This window comes from Bufo gargarizans, chromosome 2 (genome assembly GCF_014858855.1).
Source record: "Bufo gargarizans isolate SCDJY-AF-19 chromosome 2, ASM1485885v1, whole genome shotgun sequence".
Lineage (NCBI taxonomy): Eukaryota > Metazoa > Chordata > Amphibia > Anura > Bufonidae > Bufo > Bufo gargarizans.
In genome coordinates, this window is record NC_058081.1 from 47,601,003 (window position 1) to 47,615,469 (window position 14,467).

At 44.4% G+C, this 14,467-nt stretch overlaps 2 non-coding genes across 2 annotated transcripts; both read right to left on the minus strand.

The window, feature by feature from the left end:
- Nucleotides 1-9,925: 9,925 nt before the first annotated feature.
- TRNAQ-UUG lies at nt 9,926-9,997 on the minus strand. Its single transcript has one exon. It is a non-coding gene; the product is annotated as a tRNA-Gln (tRNA).
- Nucleotides 9,998-10,935: 938 nt separating this feature from the next.
- TRNAQ-UUG lies at nt 10,936-11,007 on the minus strand. Its single transcript has one exon. It is a non-coding gene; the product is annotated as a tRNA-Gln (tRNA).
- Between the last annotated feature and the right edge of the window lie 3,460 nt (nt 11,008-14,467).

Below are 14,467 nucleotides of genomic sequence, written 5' to 3' on the forward strand. Positions count from 1 at the left end.
GCACTTGCAAAACCTGACTAATATCATAGCTCCCAGCAGAACCCAACCAAATATTAGCAGTCATGTCATGGTGAGAAAGGTGTTTCTTTTTGTTGGACCGCGCTGCCTCAGAAGTAGCAGAAATTCCACATTCTAAACCAGTCAAATAATAGCAGACATGGGAAAGCAAACAGGCAGTCGAAGCCTTTCCTCCTCTCCCTTCCAGGCTTAATATACAGGTAAAAACGAGCAATGTACAAAGCATCAATCACCCGACCCGGGTTTCGCTCAGTCGAGCTCGTCAGGGGTATTCATCCCGCCCCTTCCAGGGCAGTCTTATAAGGGGTCAGGTTGGTCCACACCCACCTCCCCGCTCAACCATGATCCAATTCATTATAAAATTAAATATTAAAACATCCAACAATATAAAAACATATCCCTCAGTAGCATTTCAAATACATAAAACTTACAAATACATAAAAACAAGGACATTTCACATTAATCTCCCACATATAGATACACAAACTTCCAAACCAATCCTAGACCACATGCATCAAACTGCAGCCGGCTTCATTCATTATACTCCTTCTACGTAACACATGACCACATTACTCCTATCCACCTTCTTTCTCTGATGTCCACCCTAACCAATCACAGGTTACACATTCCTTAGACCGCCCTCCTCCATTCATAAAAACGACAACTCCCCCACATCACATGATATTACTCAGCCAATTCGAACTTTCACTCTCAAAGGTCCTATATCAACTGGGTAAACTACAACATTCAGGTAAGGCAAGGTTTTAAATCAAATTCTGCCTTCAAACCTCTTGGCTGCAGTGTTCCCATTCTGTATATCCATTCAACCTCCCGCTTGTTTATCTGTTTGACTCTATCCCCTCCGCACCAATATGGTTTAACCTGTTCCAACCCCACAAAAAATAGGCCACTAGGATTTTTTTCATGCGCCGTTTTAAAGTGCATCGAAACACTGTGGGTTTCAAGCCCCTTCCTAATGTTCCTCACATGTTCCTGAATTCTTACTTTGAGCTTCCTTAGGGTACGTCCCACATATTGGAGGCCACACGGGTACTCCAACATGTAAAGAACTTCTACACTCTTACAGGTGATCTGACCTATAACGTTCATATGTATCTTTTTTTTATTTGAGTATTCATTTTCTTATTTTCCCTTTTCCGATTTCTACATGGCAAACAAAACCCACACCAGCTGAACTTATTCCCTTTTTTTATTATTTTCTCTTGGTGATTGGAGTTTTTCACTCATTTAGTACGTAGATAGGTTGCTGTGGAATATCCTCCCCAAGCACAGGATCATTTTTCAAAGTGGACCAGTTCTTCCTAATCGCATCCTTTATCAAGCCTGCTTGCGTACTAAATTGGGTTAAGAAGGAGAAGCGAAAATCTTTCTCAGTCTTCGCCTTTTCTCTTTTCTCCTCCTCAACCACCCTACTGCATTGGGCTAATTCCTCTACCTGATATCCTTTTTCCATAAAACTCTCCTTAATGATCTCACTTTGTGTCCTAAAATCCTCCACTTTAGTAAAATTTTGAAAGACCTTCTTTATTTGCCCTTTAGGGATATTTTTCAACCACGGTGTGTAGTGACAGCTGGAGGTATCTATATAACCAGATGTACTGAGGAGAAGAGAGGCGGAGTGGCACTGCAGTAGAATGAATAGCGCCCCTGTTACTGTGGCAAAGACACGTCAATGAGGGTGAAGTCAGGTAAGTCTGCTATTAAATCGAAGCTCTGGCTGGCGATGCTCTGTCCCACGTGTAACAAGCACGTTATATTCAGAAAATTTAATTGGCAATTGTAGAAAAGACGGACGGCACGCACCCTTTTGCGCTAATACGATCTTCTTTTTTTATTGGCAGTGGGTAGCGGACAACATGTACAGCAGTGTGACCAGCTGAATGGGCGACGGCCGTTTCGCACCTAAGTGCTTCCTCTGGCCCTTAATCAAGTGCTCAATTCACCTGGTCTTTTAAGACAGACAGCCTGTGACGCGGAATTACCCGCGCCCAACAGGTACTGCACCTGGCCGGCGCCTGCCCCTGTGCGTCAGAGTAAACCGCGTCACAACTGAAAGACAGATAACAATAGAACAATTAAAAACAGTACCATTATAATGAGGTTCCACATACAGCATGTACCCCGGAGAAATCGGGTCTCTACAGGAATATACCCATATCTATTTTATCATTTAATCCCAGGGGTCCCATTGCGTCTGAGCGTAATATCCATCTACTCTCTTGTCTGAGGAGTTCCTTGTGTCTATCGCCCCCTTGTGGTAAACTTTGCAATATTTCTATTCTGGCAAAACTAAGAGTCGAGATGTCACCTGCATGCTCCTCCCTCACATGATCAATCAATTGCATACAGCCTTTTCCTGTGGACAGGGAATTCAGATGTTCCCTAATTCTTTCATGGAGATCCCTGATGGTTTTGCCTATATAGAATCTACCATATGTACATTTAATAAGGTACACTACATTTCTACTTTTGCAGGTAATGAGGGAGGTAAATTTTATGTTAAATCCCTCCAAACCTCAAAATGTTCCATTGGGGGTTAAACCTGCAGCATGAACAATGTCCACACCTGCGGTTACCTTTTGGTCCCCAACTCTCCAGCCATGTGGTAGGTTTTTTCTCTTGGAACCTGCTGCGGACTAACTTGTCCCTCAAGGTGTGATATCTCCTGAAGGCTATGATGGGTGTCGTGTTATTTATCTACTTTAGTGACTCGTCTCTTTCAAGTATGGACCAGTTGTCCTTAATGACCCTCTTGATAAGAGGAGCCATGGGTCCATACTTGAAAGAGAAGACAAAGGGATGTGAAACTTCGTCGTATCCCATATTCTCCATGTCTACATTTTCAGTGGGTGCGGGGCAGATTTGGGGTTTCATGTGGTCGGCCTTCTTCATGGCCTGATTCAAAAGTCTAAGGGGGCACCCCCTGGCCAGTAATCTATTTTTTAACTCTAAGGCCTGACGGTTGTAATCAACCTCAAACCTGTTGATCCGTTTTAAACGGACAAACTGGCCCTAGGGTACCGCCTTCTTGACACTCGGTGCATGGTAGCTGGAGTAATGTAGCAGCGAGTTGGTGGCCGTCGGCTTGCGATAGCCCTCGGTCACCAGCTCACCGTCTCTAACTGAGATCTCTACGTCAAGAAACTCCAGACGGTCACCCCCAAACTTGTGCGTGAACAACATATTTATGTTGTTCACCTAGTTGAGATACTGTACAGATTTGAAGACAGGTATGTGTACACACTTTCAAATCCCTTTGTCCGGTATATCCACACCTATCTGAGGTACATCGACAATGTACTCATTGTATGGACAGGGACAGAACCGGAGTTTACAAGATTTGTACAGTATCTCAACCAGGTGAATGACATGAATATGTTGTTCACGCACAAGTTTGGGGGTGACCATCTGGAGTTTCTTGACGTAGAGATCTCAGTTAGAGACGGTGAGCTGGTGACCGAGGGCTATCGCAAGCCGACGGCCAACAACTCGCTGCTACATTACTCCAGCTACCATGCACTGTGTCAAGAAGGCGGTACCCTATGGCCAGTTTGTCCGTTTAAAACGGATCAACAGGTTTGAGGTTGATTACAACCGTCAGGCCTTAGAGTTAAAAAATAGATTACTGGCCAGGGGGTACCCCCTTAGACTTTTGAATCAGGCCATGAAGAAGGTCGACCACATGAAACCCCAAATCTGTCCCGCACCCACTGAAAATGTAGACATGGAGAATACGGGACCCGACGAAGTTTCACATCCCTTTGTCTTCTCTTTCAAGTATGGACCCATGGCTCCTCTTATCAAGAGGGTCATTAAGGACAACTGGTCCATACTTGAAAGAGACGAGTCACTAAAGAAGATAAATAACACGACACCCATCATAGCCTTCAGGAGATGTCACACCTTGAGGGACAAGTTAGTCCGCAGCAGGTTCCAAGAGAAAAAACCTACCACATGGCTGGAGAGTTGGGGAACAAAAGGTAACCGCAGGTGTGGACATTGTTCATGCTGCAGGTTTAACCCCCAATGGAACATTTTGAGGTTTGGAGGGATTTAACATAAAATTTACCTCCCTCATTACCTGCAAAAGTAGATATGTAGTGTACCTTATTAAATGTACATGTGGTAGATTCTATATTCTATATTCTCTGTCCACAGGAAAAGGCTGTATGCGATTGATTGATCATGTGAGGGAGGAGCATGCAGGTGACAGCTCGACTCTTAGTTTTGCCAGCATAGAAATGTTGCAAAGTTTACCACAGGGGGGCGATAGACACAAGGAACTCCTCAGACAAGAGAGTAGATGGATATTACGCTCAGACGCAATGGGACCACTGGGATTAAATGATAAAATAGATATGGGTATATTCCTGTAGAGACCTGATTTCTCCGGGGTACATGCTGTATGTGGAACCTCATTATAATGGTACTGTTTTTAATTGTTGTATTGTTATCTGTCTTTCAGTTGTGACGCGGTTTACTCTGACGCACAGGGGCAGTACCTGTTGGGTGCAGGTAATTCCGCGTCACAGGCTGTCTGTCTTAAAAGACCTGGTGAATTGAGCACTTGATTAAGGGCCAGAGGAAGCACTTAGGTGCGAAACGGCCGTCGCCCATTCAGCTGGTCACACTGCTGTACATGTTGTCTGCTACCCACTGCCAATAAAAAGAAGATCGAATTAGCGCAAAAGGGTGCGTGCCGTCCGTCATTTCTACAATTGCCAATGGTATCTATATAACCGTTCACATCTGTTTCTTTAAAGAACGTTTTCGTTTTAAGCTGATTATCCTCAACAAAAAGTGTCAAATCCAAAAAATTTATGGAAGTGTCACTAACTGTGCTGGTAAAGGATAAGTTCCACTGGTTATCATTTAACCCTTTAATAAATTCTAGCAGGCCCTGCTTCTCCCCCTTCCATAGCACCAGACAATCGTCGATGAATCTCCTCCCAAACTATTAACTCTCCAACTTCCGTGATCTTATTCAATACAGGCTTGATGGTCACACTTCCCCAGAACCCCATGAATATATTAGCAAAACTGTGGGCGAATTTACCAGCCCGTTGCAGATAGTATTTCTCCTTATACCAAAAAGGCAGTGCGGGTGGCGCTCACTGACTGACGTCACGCGCCTGCTCCTCCCACTAGGCGGCGCAGACGCGTGACGTCAGTGAGTGAGCGCCGCCCGCACTGCCTGCTGTTACCGGAGCTGAGAGTAAAGTATCTAAGTAAAGAGATCAGTGATGATTAAAGTTACTGATTACAGTTTATAAATGTACTCCTGTGAGCGTCGGGGAGAGGGATCTGTGGATGGCACTGTTTAGGGGGGGATCTGTGGAAGGCACTATTTAGGGGGGGATCTGTGGATGCCACTGTTTAGGTGGGATCTGTGGATGGCACTGTTTAGGGGAGGGCGATCTGTGGATGTCACTGTTTAGTGGGGGATCTGTGGATGGCACTATTTAGGGGGATCTGTGGATGCCACTGTTTGTGGGGGTCTGTGGATGGCACTGTTTGGGGGGATCTGTGGATGGCACTGTTTAAGGGAGGAGGATCTGTGGATGGCACTGTTTAGGGGAGGGGGATCTGTGGATGACACTGTCATGGGGGGATCTGTGGATGACACATATAGCATACGATGCTATATAGTGTCATCCATAGATCCCCCCATAGCAGTGTCATCCACTGATCCCCCTCCCCATAGCAGTGTCATCGACAGATCCCCCTCCCCATAACAATGCCATCCACAGATCCCCCTCCCCATAACAGTGCCATTCACAGATCCCCCTCCTCATAACAGTGCCATTCACAGATCCCCCTCCTCATCACAGTGCCATCTACAGATCCCAGTCAGTTCCCTGGACTGGAGAAGATCGTCTTGAAGACAGGGAGGGCTGGGCATTCTGGGGTAGTCTTATACGGCGAGTATAGCCCAAAACCTTTATTTTAAATGGAAAAGTTGTGGGTCGTCTTATACACCCGGTCGTCTTATACGCCGGAAAATACAGTACTTCCTTCTCCTCCTGACTTCCTCCCAACCTCCCCTGCCTTTTGCATCCGCGCGTTGCCGTCGTGACATCACGCGGAGGTGGAGTCACGGGCTGGCAACACTAGGGTGAGCCTTATCTCCTCTAAGTGCAGAACTGATCCTGCACACGGTCACCGTGAACAAGTTGTGAGGCCAGGCCCCGGCCACCAATGCACTGATCCCTAAGCCTGCTGTCTTCAAAAACTGTAAGTACTTAAATTGCAGTGATTCACAAAAAAATCTATTACTTAGTTGTTTTATGGGGTAAGAGGGTGGGACCCGTTGGGTAGTTAGAGGGGGGAGAATTAGGGAGTGGTTAATACTGTACTATCTCTAGCTGCACATTGTGTTTCTTTTATAAAAGGTAATCTGTAAAATAATGATACGGCCATTTTATTTAATGCATTTGTGCTAATTTCTGTGTTGTTGGAGGGGGGTGAGGGGCAGTATTACACAATCTTTATATTTTTTTTTATACATATACAGATTGTGTAATACTGCCCCTCACCCCCCTCCAACAACACAGAAATTAGCACAAATGTATTAAATAAAATGTCTGCCTGTATCATTATTTTAAAAATTAAAAAAGTGCAACTTCTGACACACATACTTGTATTTTACAGATTTTTATATATTTTTTATACATCAGCAAAATACTAAATATTTGTGTCAATCTAGGTATGTGCATAGTTTACTTTTTTAAAAATAACTTTTAGATGATAGACATTTTATTTTATTTTATACATACATTTGTGATGATTCTTTTACAGAAAGGAAGATGTGAAGCTTTAACAGGAAAGGGTGGGGCCTAAAAAGGAGGGGGTGGGGTTTACAGAGGAAGGGGTTTGGCCTTGACAGGAAGGGGTGGGTAAAATTTATATATGGGGTTGCCCAAGTTTAGTCTCGGCTAGGGCAGCACAAAACCAAGATCTGAGGAGAAGAAATGGTCACCTGTAACAGCTTGAGAGCACTCCGGTTTTCTGCCCGGCACCCTGGCATATCTACTGTGGCACGCCACTATGCTCGTGCCACCTGCCTCTTGCACGCTGTCTTCCTCCACTGATCCGGCGCCATCTTGGCCAGCCTCCTTCTCCATACGGGCGCTGCTTTTCCCCTACTTCAGCATGTTCTCTGGCTCCTAACACGAGCGCAGAGGGAACCGCGGCTGTCTTTGAGATAAAAAGAGTCACTTGCCTCCACCGGCTGGCTGAGAATGAGCCTGGACGACAGGATTCTTTCAGGAACAAAGTAACACGCGTCCTACTCCATGCTGTGGTAGGCCACGCCCCCATAGGCTTATGTTAATTAGTGTGAATATATAGCTTGGCCTGCTTCCCCTCATTCACTGCAAGCCATTTGGCACCAGGAGAGATATAGTTGTGGACTCTCATTGCATTCTTTGGTGGCCATTTGACACCAGGAGTGGTGTGGAGTGGGCTCAGCATGCATGTTGGTACCTGCATTCCTTGGATATAATGGAGGCCATTTTGGCACCAAAGATGACAGAAATTAAAGCAGGCCCAGAATGCATGTGGAACCTACACTCCCTGAATTGTATGGTAGCCGTCATGGCACATAACAGGTAGAATTTAGTGTTAGGCACCCGTCTTACAGAGATCGCCTTGACATGCGCCAGACGGGCTCAAATAATTTTGTACAAAATGTATTTGCCAAGCATCTCTAATATATTAGTATAGAATTAGCAATTATTATGCATTTTTGTACTTTATTTGGTTTGCAGAGAGCTGTTGCATTGCATGTTTTGTTTTGAATAGTTATTACATTGTATGTCCACGCATTACCCAGCTCACCAATCTCCCACCCACATCTCCACTGGTTCCTGCTTCCTCGTCCTGCCTCGACACAGAGCCTATTGCTGGCTGCAGCAGCAACCCAACTCAGTCAGTGATTGGCTGCAGAGACAGCTCCAGGCACTTCCTGAGTGTTGAGATGGGACCAAGAAGCAGAGACCAGCAGGATACAGTAATCTTGGAAATGGCAGCAGTGGGTGCTCGTGAGATTTAGTACTGCTTTTTTTTTTTCACCAATTCTTAATTTAACTTTTTTTTTTCAGACCGGACAGCTCCTTTAAACAGATAGGCTGGGCAGTGTCCATTTTGGATATCAATATTATTTATAGTAGAGGTGTAGTTATGATAATGATGGAGTATTTTTGATGTTTGAAAGGGGAACTGCAGTATTCTATGGACATAGCCAGATATTTGGTCTACAATGCCACTGTTAGGTGCAGTGGCTTAGTTGGTTAAAGCACCTGTCTAGTAAACAGGAGATCCTGAGTTTAAATCTCAGCAATGCCTACTATTTTTGAGAACTTATTTGTAATTAACATTCCTTACACATATTCAACTTGTTTTATCTGTAAATAGGACACTTAAGCCCTGAACCCCGAAATCATATGGTGTATATTGAAATTAGTTTGAGAGAACTTCCCCAGCCATCCTGCTTCTCACCTCCTCTTACCGGCTCCCATGTTTTATTGTATCCTACCACTGGCCTGTTATGTATCTAGGGGATAGGAGCAAGATGGCTGCCAGCTTCTATACCTGCCCACATGTCGTGCTCCATTCATAATCCCTGGTCCTCTTATTTCAAAATTGTTCATGTCTGAAGAAAGAAAAAGTTAACGAGAAGCCGATTTCCAAAAGATCTCTCTATATTGACTGTCCAATGCAAAAAAATAGTTTGGTCAGGCCCAGGGAAGGGGTTTGTAGGAGTGATTATCCATCCACCAAGCAAGATGGCAGAAAAAACACAGGCCCACATCTTAAGTGCTGATAGTTAAAGAGGACCTTTCATCGATTAGGACACTGTGAACTAAGAATACAGACATGGAGAGCGGCGGCCCGGGATCTCACTGCACTTACTAGTATCCCTGGGCGCTACTCCGTTCTCCCGCTATTCCCTCCGGTATCTCCGCTCACTAAGTTATAGTAGGCGGAGATTTCAGTCACTAAGTTATGGTAGGCGGAGTCTGCCCTTGTTCTGCTCTAGCGCTGGCCAATCGCAGCGCAGAGCTCACAGCCTGGGAGGTTATTTTCTCCCAGGCTGTGAGCTCTGCAATGTGATTGGCCAGCGCTACAGAAGAACAAGGGCTGACTCCGCCTACCATAACTTTGTGACCGGAGATACCGGAGGGCATAGCAGGAGAACGGAGCGGCGCCCAGGAATAATAGTAAGTGCAGTGAGATCCCCGGGCGCCGCTCTCCATGTCTGCATTCTTAGTTCACAGTGTCATAATCGGTGAAAGGTCCTCTTTAAGCGGTAAGTGGCCAAGAACTTTCATTGGTGGGTCAAATCTCATCTTTCAACATGAGTTCTAGTCCTTTTCATGGCTTAAAGGATAACTGTCATATTTTCATATATGTTGTAGCTGCTGTGGTGATAATCACTAATTATTGTGTTCACATACCACTAGTTTAATAAGATTCTGTCCATAGCAACTGCTCCTCAAAATACTTTCTGACTATCTTCTCAAGATGGCCGTCGATGCCCTTACCCTGAGGCTAAGACCTCCCTCCCTAACTACCCAGAATTCATTCGGCTCATCTCGTGAACTCGCAGCCTCACCCCGACCAATCGGCTTTCACTAGACTTAAACACGCCCTCTTCCGCCTGAGTAGTTGATCACGAATATTCAAATTGAAAATTTTTATCACGGATATCGGAACTATCCCAGTCCGACAGGAGCGCGCACGCAGTGTTCGGGACAGCCCACTACTAAATGCACTGTAAAATGCAATCACGTTGAATAGTATTGTAATATAATGTAAGTAATGTAAAGAATAATATAATAAGTAATGTAAAGAAAGTAATAAAGAACAAGAATTTCAAAAAGTCAGGTCCCACCGAGATTTGAACTCGGATCGCTGGATTCAAAGTCCAGAGTGCTAACCATTACACCATGGAACCTTTGTTAAAATTCATGGTTGATACACCTCCACAGCTTGTCATGTTGAAGGATATTTTAGCTTTAAAATCGTTCACGCCCTTAAACACACCCTCTTCCTCCTGAGTAGTTGATTGCAAACATTCTAATTGCAAATTTTAATCACGAATATCAGCACTATCCCAGTCCGACTGGAGCGCGCACACAGCGTTCGGGACTGCCCACTACTATGTCCTCCGTCTTCTGTATATAGAAGATAGGAGACGGAGGACACCTAGCAACACTGTTTTAGCCGCACCACTGAAATGCCTGGGGGAGGAAAGAACATGCTGCAATTACTAGGTAATTCAATACCTATACAAAAGTATAAACTAGGGAACTAAGGTAAACTTAGTCAGACCAATCCAATTACATGAAAAAAAAAAATGACAGTTACCCTTGAATTTTTTTTTATTATTTTATAAGGCATGTGTCATTTGTAGGTATCAACCAGATATATGTCTGGCAGATAAGTCTCCTGGCTTGATTTTGGCATTTCAGTTTTGTATTCAACAAGCTTAATAAATGAAAAGTTATGGTGACGCTAGTAAGTAATTTTTTTTTTCCCCATTGTGAAATATGAAAGATCATAACTGGTTAGAAAGGTAATTGTGCATACTTCTGGCACTCATTTCCATAAAAACAGATGCTTTATTGATCCTTGATTGAAAATGTCATCCATAACTACAAAAGTGGTGATTATAACAGACCTACCAACAACAACCAACCTATCCTTACTCACGGTCTTAACCGGAGCCAACACGGAGGTCTGAAGCACCACTCTGATGCATGGGGAAGATTGTGGGATTATAGCCAGGGAAACATTTATCTATATCTGTAAAATATAATCACGTTGAATAGTATTGTACTATAAAAATAAGCAATGTAAAGAAAGTAATAAATAACAAGAATTTCAAAAATTAGGTCCCACCGAGATTTGAACTCGGATCGCTGGATTCAAAGTCCAGAGTGCTAACCATTACACCATGGAACCTTCAACAAAAGTCTTGCTTGATGCATCTCCACAGCTTGTCATGTTGAATTATATTTTTGTTTTTTGGACTTTTTTAAAGACCTACTTAGGGTAGCTTTAGAATAGCTGAATAAAACATTACAATCCATACGACTACTTCCATCTTCACCTTTGACGGTTCTCTCCAAATATTACCTTCTCCTATCTATACTGGTGTCTTATATATCAGAGAAACCTTTGAGCCTCCTCAAACATCAAGGCTGGGGAGTTACTGCAACTTCTGAATGGGAGCAGCATGGAAGCTATAGCTTGTGAACAAGAACTTCAGACTCTGACAAAATCTTGTTGATGCCGTACACATTAGGGACTCCTTCAGGCCAGAGGAGAAAGTGCAGGTATCTGGGAAAAATGTAATTACCGTAATTATGTAAAGAATTTTTTTTTGGTGCTTCTGCAAAACTAAATGTACTTCCACAGGTTCCTCGTTGTTCTTTATTCTTCAGTTCCTTAAAGGGGTTGTCTAAGATTTTGATATTTATAAACAATCCTCATGATAGGTCATCAGTATCTAATCAGCGGGGTCTGCCAACCCCCTAAATCAGCTGTTTCGAGTTACCTAGAAGTAGGAAGATCTAGCTAAAAACTGCAGCACTGCTCCTATTCACTTCAGTAGGAGCAGTAGTTAACAGTTCTGTCCACTACATGATGGAATGGGCTGTGTAGTTTCACCTCCTACTTCCGATGTGAGGCCTACAACAAAACAGCTGTGCAGCGGGGTGCAGGGGGTCGGACCCCATCGATCAGATATTAGCCTATGCTGAGTATATATTACATTGTGTTTTTGGCTGACCATTGAATATAGAATGAAATGTTTAACGGGTTGTCTGCAATCATTTAAAATCACAGACCAGCCCTTAAAATGTCTTACAAATAATTTATATTATGATCTATGCTGAGGACAGTGATAGAGAGTGGAGACAGTGGAGTAGCGGGGGGAAAGATGGATTAGACAGGCAACAGAGTTGAGGATACATCGGAAGGGTCTGAGAGTGCTAGATGTGAGGCCACAGAGGAGGAAGTTCCAGTAGTCTAGGTGGGAGATGATAAGGGCCATAGGCGTGTGCACAGGGTGTGCCTGGGCACACCCTAATCAAGCCTGCTGGCCGGCGAATACTAATGAAGCACTTCCATTTTGAAAGCGCTCATTAGTACCGGAGGACCAGAAAGCAGTGAACGCTCTGTACTTACCGCTTCCTGGTCCTCGGCTTTCGGCTGTTCATGGCTGCAGACAGCGTGAGGCACTTTTTGACGTCACGCTGTCGGCGCCAGTTTAGAGCGCACAGCCGATTGCCGACATCAGGAGGAAGAAAATTGCGGGTGGCGAGGAGCATATGGGGGCTAATGAGGCAAATGGGGCTAATGAGAGGCATAATGGGGGCTAATGAGAGGCATAATGGGGGCTAATGAGAGGCATAATGGGGGGCTAATGAGAGGCATAATGGGGGGCTAATGAGTGGCATAATGGGGGGCTAATGAGAGGCATAATGGGGGCTAATGAGAGGCATAATGGGGGCTAATGAGAGGCATAATGGGGGGCTAATGAGAGGCATAATGGGGGGCTAATGAGAGGCATAATGGGGGGCTAATGAGAGGCATAATGGGGGGCTAATGAGAGGAATAATGGGGGCTAATGAGAGGCATAATGGGGACTAATAAAGCATAAGGGCTGATGATGGGGCTAATAAGGCATAATGGGGGCTGATGAGGCATAAGGGCTGATAATGGGGGCTAATGGCATAAAGGCTATATATATATAATTCTCCAAAGTAGAGGCGGCACTCCAGTGTATTGAAGGTGAAAAAAAAACGCTTTATTGTCCCTGTGCAACGTTTCTACTGCTCATTGCAGTCTTTATCAAGCATACAAAATGGTGCCAAAACATCCACATTTATACCCACAATACCTTGTGAGCCAATTAGTGATAATTATACAATCAAGTAGAAAAGACATATAGTATAAAATACATAAACAGACCAGTGATCGAAAATCTCTTATACAACATGTAGGGCCAGAATTGCAAATAGTTAAAAAATCCCATATTTCATCGTGTCCTCAAATAAAGTGCTATAGTGCATAAATTGATCAGGGTGATCACCTGTGTGTGAAATCAATTATTAGTGAATATCCAATCGGCCACATAGACTATAAAAACAACTACTTACACAGCAGTGTAATCGGATGGCGCCAACCCCAGTGTCCCATGTTGGCCAGTGCGCATGTCCGGTAACCAGGGCACCAGTGCACGCTAAGTCACGCGACCCGACGTGATCAGTGACGTAGATCGCAAGGCGTGAACAGGTAACCGGCCTACACCATTGGTGCATGTGACGCGCCAGAAACGGCACCCGCATCACCAAGTCACAGGGTCACATGACAACATCACGTGAGCCGTAACCCGGCGACTAAACGGCGTCCCAGATCTAGCGAACCACAACCACCAAAGGTGAAAGGGCACCGCCGCAGGCAGACATGGAGGGGGATGTACAATTCACCCTGAGGTTTAAGGGTCTGGAGACGATGTATCCATCGCAGTTCCCTCTGTTTGAGGGTCAGTGTACGGTCACCACCCCGTCTGGCCCTAGGGACTTGATCAATGATCATACATTTTAACTCTCTTTCGGTATGGCCACATTCAACAAAGTGTTTGGGGACTGGCAAATCCCTTCTTTTCCGTTTGATTGTAAAACGGTGATTATTCAAACGTGTTTTCATGTCACATGTAGTCTACCCCACAGAGGAGGCCACATGGACATTGGAGTACATATATAACAAAAGAGCTGTCACATGTCAGAAAATGGCGTATGTCCTATTGTATTCCTGTCACTGGATGTGTGAAAAGGTTCCCTTTCAACATATAGGGACAATTCACACATGTCAGACAAGGGAAACAGCCCGTTTTCCTAGGACCTAAAAAAGTTTGCGCCTTTCTTTTAATGGGGACGTCAGACCTTACCAATTTGTCACGTAGGTTAGTAGAACGCCTATATGACAAAAGCGGAGGGGAAGAAAAAGCCTCAATCAATGGAAAATTGATCTTTAACCTCCCTGGCGGTATGATTATGTCAGGAATTTTGTACCAAAAGTGGTACAAATTTTAGCATAAATATTTTTTGGGCACAAAGGACAGTAAAATGGCAGGCAAGGGGCACTGTACAGTCATCAAATGTCAGATCTGAGGCTATACAGTGTAATCCTCTCAGATTACAATGTATAACCTCTTTTATGTGTGTTTGTCCCTTTTTATGTTTATATTTATTTAAATTTCCCGCCCAGTTCCGCTCCCATGCGCAGCTACTGCTCGCAGGGAACGGAACCAGGAAGTCAAATGCCGGCCGGTGTTCTGCCAGATCTCTATACCTTACGAAAAGTCTATACCGGAAGTGACGCGGCCGCACAGGAATCAGCTGGAGGAGGGTGTGCC